This window comes from Phalangium opilio, unplaced genomic scaffold (assembly GCF_054372755.1).
Source record: "Phalangium opilio isolate 3A_F unplaced genomic scaffold, DU_Popi_V2 ptg000390l_1, whole genome shotgun sequence".
Classification (NCBI taxonomy): domain Eukaryota; kingdom Metazoa; phylum Arthropoda; class Arachnida; order Opiliones; family Phalangiidae; genus Phalangium; species Phalangium opilio.
Genome location: NW_028324234.1, coordinates 7,153,084 through 7,167,591, shown reverse-complemented (window position 1 = coordinate 7,167,591; position 14,508 = coordinate 7,153,084).

Below are 14,508 nucleotides of genomic sequence, written 5' to 3'. Positions count from 1 at the left end.
ATGCATTAGACTATAATTTGGAGGCTCTTAACTCTGTTTCTACTGGAGATACGGGGAAGTCCTTTGAGTATGTTATAGTCCAATTTGTCCCCCATCTAACCATACTAAAAATTTTGAGCTACGACAAACAGGGGCCGAGTAATTAAGCTAAACGTAAACAAACAACCCGTCCATAGGAAATGCATTAGACTATATTTTGCAGGCCCATAATTCTGTGTCTACTAAAGATACGGGGATGTCCTTAGGATATGCTATAGTCCAAATTGTCCCCCATCTAACCGTACTAAAAACATTGAGCTACGACAAACAAGGGCCGAGATATTAAGCAAAATGTTCGTCAACTTTGGTATCGTCTCACTTATTTTTATTATGTTACTTATGATTTTTGCACTAAACTTTGGAGGCTAATAGCTCTTGTTCTACAAGAGATACTGGGATCTCCTTTGGATATGTTATAGTACTCTTTGCTCCCCATACAAGGATACTTTAAACTTGAGGCTAAATCAATATCGTCGTCAACTTACTTTTTGTCTCACTTATTGTTAGAAGGTTACTTTTGATTTTTGAAAATATACTTTGCAGGCTCGTAACTCTGTTTCTACTGGAGATACGGGGATGTCCTTTGAGTATGTTATAGACCAATTTGTCCCCCATCTAGCCATACTTAGAATTAGAGCTACGACAAACAGTAGTCGAGTAATTAAGCTAATCGTATACAAACAAACCCCTCCATAGGAAATACATTAGACTAAATTCTGGAGGCTCGTAACTCTGGTTCTACCAGAGATACGGGGATGTAAATAATGTGACCTTGACACAAATGTTCGGATAATTATAAAAAAAAACTTCGCGGTTTCGAACCTGTGGCCTTCCGGGAGTGAGGCGGATGCGATAACCGCTACACTAAAGATATGTTATTATTTTTAATCGAAAGAACAGGGTCAAGTAATTAAGCAATACATGAACAAACAAACCCCTCCATAGAAAATGCATTAGACTATACTTTGCAGGCTCGTAACTCTGTTTCTACTGTAGATACGGCGATGTCCTTTGAGTATGTTATATTCCAATTTGTCCCCCATCTAACCATACTAAAAACATTGAGCTACGAAAAACAGAGGCCGAGTAATTAAGCTAAACGTAAACAAACAACCCGTCCAAAGGAAATGCATTAGACTATGCTTTGCAGGCCCATAACTCTGTGTTTACTACAGATACGGGGATGTCCTTAGGATATGTTATAGTCCAAATTGTCCCCCATCTAATCATACTAAAAACATTGAGCTACGACAAACAGGGGCCGAGATATTAAGCAAAATGTTCGTCAACTTTGGTATCGTCTCACTTATTTCTATTATGTTACTTATGATTTTTGCACTAAACTTTGGAGGCTCATAACTCTTGTTCTACAAGAGATACTGGGATCTCCTTTGGATATGTTATAGTACTCTTTGCTCCCCATACAAGGATACTTTAAACCTGAGGCTACCTCAATATCGTCGTCAACTTACTTTTTGTCTCACTTATTGTTAGAAGGTTACTTTTGATTTTTGAAAATAAACTTTGCAGGCTCGTAACTCTGTTTCTACTGGAGATACGGGGATGTCCTTTGAGTATGTTATAGACCAATTTGTCCCCCATCTAGCCATACTAAGAATTAGGGCTACGACAAACAGTAGTCGAGTAATTAAGCTAATCGTAAACAAACAAACCCCTCCATAGGAAATACATTAGACTAAATTCTGGAGGCTCGTAACTCTGGTTCTACCAGAGATACGGGGATGTAAATAATGTGACCTTGACACCAATGTTCGGATAATTATAAAGGTCTTTGCATGTTCCAAGCAAAAAAAAAACTTCGCGGTTTCGAACCTGTGGCCTTCCGGGAGTGAGGCGGATGCGATAACCGCTACACTAAAGATATGTTATTATTTTAATCGAAAGAACAGGGTCAAGTAATTAAGCAATACGTGAATAAACAAACCCCTCCATAGAAAATGCATTAGACTATACTTTGCAAGGCCCATAACTCTGTGTCTACTAGAGATACCGGGATGTCCTTAGGATATGTTATGGTCCAATTTGTCCTTCATCTAACCATACTAAAAACTTTGGGCTACGACAAACAGGGGCCGAGTACTTAAGCAAAACGTAAAGAAACAAACCCCCTCCATAGGAAATGAGTTAGACTATACTTTGCAGGCTCGTAACTCTGTTTCTACTGGAGATACGGGGATGTCCTATGAGTATGTTATAGTCCAAATTGTCCCCCATCTAACCATACTAAAAACATTGAGCTACGACAAACAAGGGCCGAGATATTAAGCAAAATGTTCATCAACTTTGGTATCGTCTCACTTATTTTTATTATGTTACTTATGATTTTTGCACTAAACTTTGGAGGCTCATAACTCTTGTTCTACAAGAGATACTGGGATCTCCTTTGGATATGTTATAGTACTCTTTGCTCCCCATACAAGGATACTTTAAACCTGAGGCTACCTCAATATCGTCGTCAACTTACTTTTTGTCTCACTTATTGTTAGAAGGTTACTTTTGATTTTTGAAAATAAACTTTGCAGGCTCGTAACTCTGTTTCTACTGGAGATACGGGGATGTCCTTTGAGTATGTTATAGACCAATTTGTCCCCCATCTAGCCATACTAAGAATTAGGGCTACGACAAACAGTAGTCGAGTAATTAAGCTAATCGTAAACAAACAAACCCCTCCATAGGAAATACATTAGACTAAATTCTGGAAGCTCGTAACTCTGGTTCTACCAGAGATACGGGGATGTAAATAATGTGACCTTGACACCAATGTTCGGATAATTATAAAGGTCTTTGCATGTTCCAAGCAAAAAAAAAACTTCGCGGTTTCGAACCTGTGGCCTTCCGGGAGTGAGGCGGATGCGATAACCGCTACACTAAAGATATGTTATTATTTTAATCGAAAGAACAGGGTCAAGTAATTAAGCAATACGTGAATAAACAAACCCCTCCATAGAAAATGCATTAGACTATACTTTGCAAGGCCCATAACTCTGTGTCTACTAGAGATACCGGGATGTCCTTAGGATATGTTATGGTCCAATTTGTCCTTCATCTAACCATACTAAAAACTTTGGGCTACGACAAACAGGGGCCGAGTACTTAAGCAAAACGTAAAGAAACAAACCCCCTCCATAGGAAATGAGTTAGACTATACTTTGCAGGCTCGTAACTCTGTTTCTACTGGAGATACGGGGATGTCCTATGAGTATGTTATAGTCCAAATTGTCCCCCATCTAACCATACTAAAAACATTGAGCTACGACAAACAAGGGCCGAGATATTAAGCAAAATGTTCATCAACTTTGGTATCGTCTCACTTATTTTTATTATGTTACTTATGATTTTTGCACTAAACTTTGGAGGCTCATAACTCTTGTTCTACAAGAGATACTGGGATCTCCTTTGGATATGTTATAGTACTCTTTGCTCCCCATACAAGGATACTTTAAACCTGAGGCTACCTCAATATCGTCGTCAACTTACTTTTTGTCTCACTTATTGTTAGAAGGTTACTTTTGATTTTTGAAAATAAACTTTGCAGGCTCGTAACTCTGTTTCTACTGGAGATACGGGGATGTCCTTTGAGTATGTTATAGACCAATTTGTCCCCCATCTAGCCATACTAAGAATTAGGGCTACGACAAACAGTAGTCGAGTAATTAAGCTAATCGTAAACAAACAAACCCCTCCATAGGAAATACATTAGACTAAATTCTGGAAGCTCGTAACTCTGGTTCTACCAGAGATACGGGGATGTAAATAATGTGACCTTGACACCAATGTTCGGATAATTATAAAGGTCTTTGCATGTTCCAAGCAAAAAAAAACTTCGCGGTTTCGAACCTGTGGCCTTCCGGGAGTGAGGCGGATGCGATAACCGATACACTAAAGATATGTTATTATTTTAATCGAAAGAACAGGGTCAAGTAATTAAGCAATACGTGAATAAACAAACCCCTCCATAGAAAATGCATTAGACTATACTTTGCAAGGCCCATAACTCTGTGTCTACTAGAGATACCGGGATGTCCTTAGGATATGTTATGGTCCAATTTGTCCTTCATCTAACCATACTAAAAACTTTGGGCTACGACAAACAGGGGCCGAGTACTTAAGCAAAACGTAAAGAAACAAACCCCCTCCATAGGAAATGAGTTAGACTATACTTTGCAGGCTCGTAACTCTGTTTCTACTGGAGATACGGGGATGTCCTATGAGTATGTTATAGTCCAAATTGTCCCCCATCTAACCATACTAAAAACATTGAGCTACGACAAACAAGGGCCGAGATATTAAGCAAAATGTTCATCAACTTTGGTATCGTCTCACTTATTTTTATTATGTTACTTATGATTTTTGCACTAAACTTTGGAGGCTCATAACTCTTGTTCTACAAGAGATACTGGGATCTCCTTTGGATATGTTATAGTACTCTTTGCTCCCCATACAAGGATACTTTAAACCTGAGGCTACCTCAATATCGTCGTCAACTTACTTTTTGTCTCACTTATTGTTAGAAGGTTACTTTTGATTTTTGAAAATAAACTTTGCAGGCTCGTAACTCTGTTTCTACTGGAGATACGGGGATGTCCTTTGAGTATGTTATAGACCAATTTGTCCCCCATCTAGCCATACTAAGAATTAGGGCTACGACAAACAGTAGTCGAGTAATTAAGCTAATCGTAAACAAACAAACCCCTCCATAGGAAATACATTAGACTAAATTCTGGAAGCTCGTAACTCTGGTTCTACCAGAGATACGGGGATGTAAATAATGTGACCTTGACACCAATGTTCGGATAATTATAAAGGTCTTTGCATGTTCCAAGCAAAAAAAAAACTTCGCGGTTTCGAACCTGTGGCCTTCCGGGAGTGAGGCGGATGTGATAACCGCTACACTAAAGATATGTTATTATTTTAATCGAAAGAACAGGGTCAAGTAATTAAGCAATACGTGAATAAACAAACCCCTCCATAGAAAATGCATTAGACTATACTTTGCAAGGCCCATAACTCTGTGTCTACTAGAGATACCGGGATGTCCTTAGGATATGTTATGGTCCAATTTGTCCTTCATCTAACCATACTAAAAACTTTGGGCTACGACAAACAGGGGCCGAGTACTTAAGCAAAACGTAAAGAAACAAACCCCCTCCATAGGAAATGAGTTAGACTATACTTTGCAGGCTCGTAACTCTGTTTCTACTGGAGATACGGGGATGTCCTATGAGTATGTTATAGTCCAAATTGTCCCCCATCTAACCATACTAAAAACATTGAGCTACGACAAACAAGGGCCGAGATATTAAGCAAAATGTTCATCAACTTTGGTATCGTCTCACTTATTTTTATTATGTTACTTATGATTTTTGCACTAAACTTTGGAGGCTCATAACTCTTGTTCTACAAGAGATACTGGGATCTCCTTTGGATATGTTATAGTACTCTTTGCTCCCCATACAAGGATACTTTAAACCTGAGGCTACCTCAATATCGTCGTCAACTTACTTTTTGTCTCACTTATTGTTAGAAGGTTACTTTTGATTTTTGAAAATAAACTTTGCAGGCTCGTAACTCTGTTTCTACTGGAGATACGGGGATGTCCTTTGAGTATGTTATAGACCAATTTGTCCCCCATCTAGCCATACTAAGAATTAGGGCTACGACAAACAGTAGTCGAGTAATTAAGCTAATCGTAAACAAACAAACCCCTCCATAGGAAATACATTAGACTAAATTCTGGAGGCTCGTAACTCTGGTTCTACCAGAGATACGGGGATGTAAATAATGTGACCTTGACACAAATGTTCGGATAATTATAAAAAAAACTTCGCGGTTTCGAACCTGTGGCCTTCCGGGAGTGAGGCGGATGCGATAACCGCTACACTAAAGATATGTTATTATTTTTAATCGAAAGAACAGGGTCAAGTAATTAAGCAATACATGAACAAACAAACCCCTCCATAGAAAATGCATTAGACTATACTTTGCAGGCTCGTAACTCTGTTTCTACTGTAGATACGGCGATGTCCTTTGAGTATGTTATATTCCAATTTGTCCCCCATCTAACCATACTAAAAACATTGAGCTACGAAAAACAGAGGCCGAGTAATTAAGCTAAACGTAAACAAACAACCCGTCCAAAGGAAATGCATTAGACTATGCTTTGCAGGCCCATAACTCTGTGTTTACTAGAGATACGGGGATGTCCTTAGGATATGTTATAGTCCAAATTGTCCCCCATCTAATCATACTAAAAACATTGAGCTACGACAAACAGGGGCCGAGATATTAAGCAAAATGTTCGTCAACTTTGGTATCGTCTCACTTATTTTTATTATGTTACTTATGATTTTTGCACTAAACTTTGGAGGCTCATAACTCTTGTTCTACAAGAGATACTGGGATCTCCTTTGGATATGTTATAGTACTCTTTGCTCCCCATACAAGGATACTTTAAACCTGAGGCTACCTCAATATCGTCGTCAACTTACTTTTTGTCTCACTTATTGTTAGAAGGTTACTTTTGATTTTTGAAAATAAACTTTGCAGGCTCGTAACTCTGTTTCTACTGGAGATACGGGGATGTCCTTTGAGTATGTTATAGACCAATTTGTCCCCCATCTAGCCATACTAAGAATTAGGGCTACGACAAACAGTAGTCGAGTAATTAAGCTAATCGTAAACAAACAAACCCCTCCATAGGAAATACATTAGACTAAATTCTGGAGGCTCGTAACTCTGGTTCTACCAGAGATACGGGGATGTAAATAATGTGACCTTGACACCAATGTTCGGATAATTATAAAGGTCTTTGCATGTTCCAAGCAAAAAAAAAACTTCGCGGTTTCGAACCTGTGGCCTTCCGGGAGTGAGGCGGATGCGATAACCGCTACACTAAAGATATGTTATTATTTTAATCGAAAGAACAGGGTCAAGTAATTAAGCAATACGTGAATAAACAAACCCCTCCATAGAAAATGCATTAGACTATACTTTGCAAGGCCCATAACTCTGTGTCTACTAGAGATACCGGGATGTCCTTAGGATATGTTATGGTCCAATTTGTCCTTCATCTAACCATACTAAAAACTTTGGGCTACGACAAACAGGGGCCGAGTACTTAAGCAAAACGTAAAGAAACAAACCCCCTCCATAGGAAATGAGTTAGACTATACTTTGCAGGCTCGTAACTCTGTTTCTACTGGAGATACGGGGATGTCCTATGAGTATGTTATAGTCCAAATTGTCCCCCATCTAACCATACTAAAAACATTGAGCTACGACAAACAAGGGCCGAGATATTAAGCAAAATGTTCATCAACTTTGGTATCGTCTCACTTATTTTTATTATGTTACTTATGATTTTTGCACTAAACTTTGGAGGCTCATAACTCTTGTTCTACAAGAGATACTGGGATCTCCTTTGGATATGTTATAGTACTCTTTGCTCCCCATACAAGGATACTTTAAACCTGAGGCTACCTCAATATCGTCGTCAACTTACTTTTTGTCTCACTTATTGTTAGAAGGTTACTTTTGATTTTTGAAAATAAACTTTGCAGGCTCGTAACTCTGTTTCTACTGGAGATACGGGGATGTCCTTTGAGTATGTTATAGACCAATTTGTCCCCCATCTAGCCATACTAAGAATTAGGGCTACGACAAACAGTAGTCGAGTAATTAAGCTAATCGTAAACAAACAAACCCCTCCATAGGAAATACATTAGACTAAATTCTGGAGGCTCGTAACTCTGGTTCTACCAGAGATACGGGGATGTAAATAATGTGACCTTGACACAAATGTTCGGATAATTATAAAAAAAACTTCGCGGTTTCGAACCTGTGGCCTTCCGGGAGTGAGGCGGATGCGATAACCGCTACACTAAAGATATGTTATTATTTTTAATCGAAAGAACAGGGTCAAGTAATTAAGCAATACATGAACAAACAAACCCCTCCATAGAAAATGCATTAGACTATACTTTGCAGGCTCGTAACTCTGTTTCTACTGTAGATACGGCGATGTCCTTTGAGTATGTTATATTCCAATTTGTCCCCCATCTAACCATACTAAAAACATTGAGCTACGAAAAACAGAGGCCGAGTAATTAAGCTAAACGTAAACAAACAACCCGTCCAAAGGAAATGCATTAGACTATGCTTTGCAGGCCCATAACTCTGTGTTTACTAGAGATACGGGGATGTCCTTAGGATATGTTATAGTCCAAATTGTCCCCCATCTAATCATACTAAAAACATTGAGCTACGACAAACAGGGGCCGAGATATTAAGCAAAATGTTCGTCAACTTTGGTATCGTCTCACTTATTTTTATTATGTTACTTATGATTTTTGCACTAAACTTTGGAGGCTCATAACTCTTGTTCTACAAGAGATACTGGGATCTCCTTTGGATATGTTATAGTACTCTTTGCTCCCCATACAAGGATACTTTAAACCTGAGGCTACCTCAATATCGTCGTCAACTTACTTTTTGTCTCACTTATTGTTAGAAGGTTACTTTTGATTTTTGAAAATAAACTTTGCAGGCTCGTAACTCTGTTTCTACTGGAGATACGGGGATGTCCTTTGAGTATGTTATAGACCAATTTGTCCCCCATCTAGCCATACTAAGAATTAGGGCTACGACAAACAGTAGTCGAGTAATTAAGCTAATCGTAAACAAACAAACCCCTCCATAGGAAATACATTAGACTAAATTCTGGAGGCTCGTAACTCTGGTTCTACCAGAGATACGGGGATGTAAATAATGTGACCTTGACACCAATGTTCGGATAATTATAAAGGTCTTTGCATGTTCCAAGCAAAAAAAAAACTTCGCGGTTTCGAACCTGTGGCCTTCCGGGAGTGAGGCGGATGCGATAACCGCTACACTAAAGATATGTTATTATTTTAATCGAAAGAACAGGGTCAAGTAATTAAGCAATACGTGAATAAACAAACCCCTCCATAGAAAATGCATTAGACTATACTTTGCAAGGCCCATAACTCTGTGTCTACTAGAGATACCGGGATGTCCTTAGGATATGTTATGGTCCAATTTGTCCTTCATCTAACCATACTAAAAACTTTGGGCTACGACAAACAGGGGCCGAGTACTTAAGCAAAACGTAAAGAAACAAACCCCCTCCATAGGAAATGAGTTAGACTATACTTTGCAGGCTCGTAACTCTGTTTCTACTGGAGATACGGGGATGTCCTATGAGTATGTTATAGTCCAAATTGTCCCCCATCTAACCATACTAAAAACATTGAGCTACGACAAACAAGGGCCGAGATATTAAGCAAAATGTTCATCAACTTTGGTATCGTCTCACTTATTTTTATTATGTTACTTATGATTTTTGCACTAAACTTTGGAGGCTCATAACTCTTGTTCTACAAGAGATACTGGGATCTCCTTTGGATATGTTATAGTACTCTTTGCTCCCCATACAAGGATACTTTAAACCTGAGGCTACCTCAATATCGTCGTCAACTTACTTTTTGTCTCACTTATTGTTAGAAGGTTACTTTTGATTTTTGAAAATAAACTTTGCAGGCTCGTAACTCTGTTTCTACTGGAGATACGGGGATGTCCTTTGAGTATGTTATAGACCAATTTGTCCCCCATCTAGCCATACTAAGAATTAGGGCTACGACAAACAGTAGTCGAGTAATTAAGCTAATCGTAAACAAACAAAGCCCTCCATAGGAAATACATTAGACTAAATTCTGGAGGCTCGTAACTCTGGTTCTACCAGAGATACGGGGATGTAAATAATGTGACCTTGACACAAATGTTCGGATAATTATAAAAAAAAACTTCGCGGTTTCGAACCTGTGGCCTTCCGGGAGTGAGGCGGATGCGATAACCGCTACACTAAAGATATGTTATTATTTTTAATCGAAAGAACAGGGTCAAGTAATTAAGCAATACATGAACAAACAAACCCCTCCATAGAAAATGCATTAGACTATACTTTGCAGGCTCGTAACTCTGTTTCTACTGTAGATACGGCGATGTCCTTTGAGTATGTTATATTCCAATTTGTCCCCCATCTAACCATACTAAAAACATTGAGCTACGAAAAACAGAGGCCGAGTAATTAAGCTAAACGTAAACAAACAACCCGTCCAAAGGAAATGCATTAGACTATGCTTTGCAGGCCCATAACTCTGTGTTTACTAGAGATACGGGGATGTCCTTAGGATATGTTATAGTCCAAATTGTCCCCCATCTAATCATACTAAAAACATTGAGCTACGACAAACAGGGGCCGAGATATTAAGCAAAATGTTCGTCAACTTTGGTATCGTCTCACTTATTTTTATTATGTTACTTATGATTTTTGCACTAAACTTTGGAGGCTCATAACTCTTGTTCTACAAGAGATACTGGGATCTCCTTTGGATATGTTATAGTACTCTTTGCTCCCCATACAAGGATACTTTAAACCTGAGGCTACCTCAATATCGTCGTCAACTTACTTTTTGTCTCACTTATTGTTAGAAGGTTACTTTTGATTTTTGAAAATAAACTTTGCAGGCTCGTAACTCTGTTTCTACTGGAGATACGGGGATGTCCTTTGAGTATGTTATAGACCAATTTGTCCCCCATCTAGCCATACTAAGAATTAGGGCTACGACAAACAGTAGTCGAGTAATTAAGCTAATCGTAAACAAACAAACCCCTCCATAGGAAATACATTAGACTAAATTCTGGAGGCTCGTAACTCTGGTTCTACCAGAGATACGGGGATGTAAATAATGTGACCTTGACACCAATGTTCGGATAATTATAAAGGTCTTTGCATGTTCCAAGCAAAAAAAAAACCTCGCGGTTTCGAACCTGTGGCCTTCCGGGAGTGAGGCGGATGCGATAACCGCTACACTAAAGATATGTTATTATTTTAATCGAAAGAACAGGGTCAAGTAATTAAGCAATACGTGAATAAACAAACCCCTCCATAGAAAATGCATTAGACTATACTTTGCAAGGCCCATAACTCTGTGTCTACTAGAGATACCGGGATGTCCTTAGGATATGTTATGGTCCAATTTGTCCTTCATCTAACCATACTAAAAACTTTGGGCTACGACAAACAGGGTCCGAGTACTTAAGCAAAACGTAAAGAAACAAACCCCCTCCATAGGAAATGAGTTAGACTATACTTTGCAGGCTCGTAACTCTGTTTCTACTGGAGATACGGGGATGTCCTTTGAGTATGTTATATTCCAATTTGTCCCCCATCTAACCATACTAAAAACATTGAGCTACGACAAACAGTAGTCGAGTAATTAAGCTAATCGTAAACAAACAAACCCCTCCATAGGAAATGCATTAGACTAAATTCTGGAGGCTCGTAACTCTGGTTCTACCAGAGATACGGGGATGTAAATAATGTGACCTTGACACAAATGTTCGGATAATTATAAAAAAAAACTTCGCGGTTTCGAACCTGTGGCCTTCCGGGAGTGAGGCGGATGCGATAACCGCTACACTAAAGATATGATATTATTTTTAATCGAAAGAACAGGGTCAAGTAATTAAGCAATACGTGAACAAACATACCCCTCCATAGAAAATGCATTAGACCATACTTTTCAGGCTCGTAACTCTGTTTCTACTGGAGATACGGGGATGTCCTTTGAGTATGTTATAGTCCAATTTGTCCCCCATCTAACCATACTAAAAACATTGAGCTACGACAATCAGTAGTCGAGTAATTAAGCTAATCGTAAACAAACAAACCCCTCCATAGGAAATGCATTAGACTAAATTCTGGAGGCTCGTAACTCTGGTTCTACCAGAGATACGGGGATGTAAATAATGTGACCTTGACACAAATGTTCGGATAATTATAAAAAAACTTCGCGGTTTCGAACCTGTGGCCTTCCGGGAGTGAGGCGGATGCGATAACCGCTACACTAAAGATATGTTGTTATTTTTAATCGAAAGAACAGGGTCAAGTAATTAAGCAATACGTGAACAAAAAAAACCCTCCTTAGAAAATGCATTAGACTATAATTTGCAGGCTCGTAACTCTGTTTCTACTGGAGATACGGGGATGACCTTTGAGTATGTTATAGTCCAATTTGTCCCCCATTTAACCGTACTAAAAACATTGAGCTACGACAAACAGGGGCCGAGAAATTAAGCTAAACGTAAACAAACAACCCGTCCATAGGAAATGCATTAGACTATATTTTGCAGGCCCAAAAATCTGTGTCTACTAGAGATACGGGAATGTCCTTAGGATATGTTATAGTCCAAATTGTCCCCCATCTAACCATACTAAAAACATTGAGCTTCGACAAACAGGGGCCGAGATATTAAGCAAAATGTTCGTCAACTTTGGTATCGTCTCACTTATTTTTATTATGTTACTTATGATTTTTGCACTAAACTTTGGAGGCTCATAACTCTTGTTCTACCAGAGACACTGGGATCTCCTTTGGATATGTTATAGTACTCTTTGCTCCCCATACAAGGATACTTTAAACTTGAGGCTACCTCAATATCGTCGTCAACTTACTTTTTGTCTCACTTATTGTTAGAAGGTTACTTTTGATTTTTGAAAATATACTTTGCAGGCTCGTAACTCTGGTTCTACCAGAGATACGGGGATGTAAATAATGTGACCTTGACACAAATGTTCGGATAATTATAAAGGTCTTTGCATGTTCCAAGCAAAAAAAAACTTCGCGGTTTCGAACCTGTGGCCTTCCGGGAGTGAGGCGGATGCGATAACCGCTACACTAAAGATATGTTATTATTTTTAATCGAAAGAACAGGGTCAAGTAATTAAGCAATACGTGAAAAAACAAACCCCTCCATAGAAAATGCATTAGACTATACTTTGCAGGCCCATAACTCTGTGTCTACTAGAGATACGGGGATGTCCTTAGGATATGTTATAGTCCAAATTGTCCCCCATCTAACCATACTAAAAACTTTGGGCTACGACAAACAGGGGCCGAGTACTTAAGCAAAACGTAACGAAACAAACCCCCTCCATAGGAAATGCATTAGACTATACTTTGCAGGCTCGTAAATCTGTTTCTACTGGAGATACGGGGATGTCCTTTGAGTATGTTATAGTCCAATTTGTCCCCCATCTAACCATACTACAAATAATGAGCTACGACAAACAAGGGCCGAGTAATTAAGCTAAACGTAAACAAACAACCCGTCCATAGGAAATGCATTAGACTATATTTTGCAGGCCCATAACTCTGTGTCTACTAGAGATACGGGGATGTCCTTAGGATATGTTATAGTGCAAATTGTCCCCCATCTAACCATACTAAAAACATTGAGCTACGACAAACAGGGGCCGAGATATTAAGCAAAATGTTCGTCAACTTTGGTATCGTCTCACTTATTTTATTATGTTACTTATGATTTTTGCACTAAACTTTGGAGGCTCATAACTCTTGTTCTACAAGAGATACTGGGATCTCCTTTGGATATGTTATAGTACTCTTTGCTCCCCATACAAGGATACTTTAAACTTGAGGCTACCTCAATATCGTCGTCAACTTATTTTTTGTCTCACTTATTGTTAGAAGGTTACTTTTGATTTTTGAAAAAAAACTTTGCAGGCTCGTAACTCTGTTTCTACTGGAGATACGGGGATGTCCTTTGAGTATGTTATAGACCAATTTGTCCCCCATCTAGCCATACTAAGAATTAGGGCTACGACAAACCGTAGTCGAGTAATTAAGCTAATCGTAAACAAACAAACCCCTCCATAGGAAATACATTAGACTAAATTCTGGAGGCTCGTAACTCTGGTTCTACCAGAGATACGGGGATGTAAATAATGTGACCTTGACACAAATTTTCGGATAATTATAAAGGTCTTTGCATGTTCCAAGCAAAAAAAAACTTCGCTGTTTCGAACCTGTGGCCTTCCGGGAGTGAGGCGGATGCGATAACCGCTACACTAAAGATATGTTATTATTTTTAATCGAAAGAACAGGGTCAAGTAATTAAGCAATACGTGAACAAACAAACCCCTCCATAGAAAATGCATTAGACTATACTTTGCAGGCTCGTAACTCTGTTTCTACTGGAGATACGGGGATGTCCTTTGAGTATGATATAGTCCAATTTGTCCCCCATCTAACCATACTAAAAGCATTGAGCTACGAAAACAGTAGTCGAGTAATTAAGCTAATCGTAAACAAACAAACCCCTCCATAGGAAATACATTAGACTAAATTCTGGAGGCTCGTAACTCTGGTTCTACCAGAGATACGGGGATGTAAATAATGTGACCTTGACACAAATGTTCGGATAATTATAAAAAAAAACTTCGCGGTTTCGAACCTGTGGCCTTCCGGGAGTGAGGCGGATGCGATAACCGCTACACTAAAGATATGTTATTATTTTTAATCGAAAGAACAGGGTCAAGTAATTAAGCAATACGTGAACAAACAAACC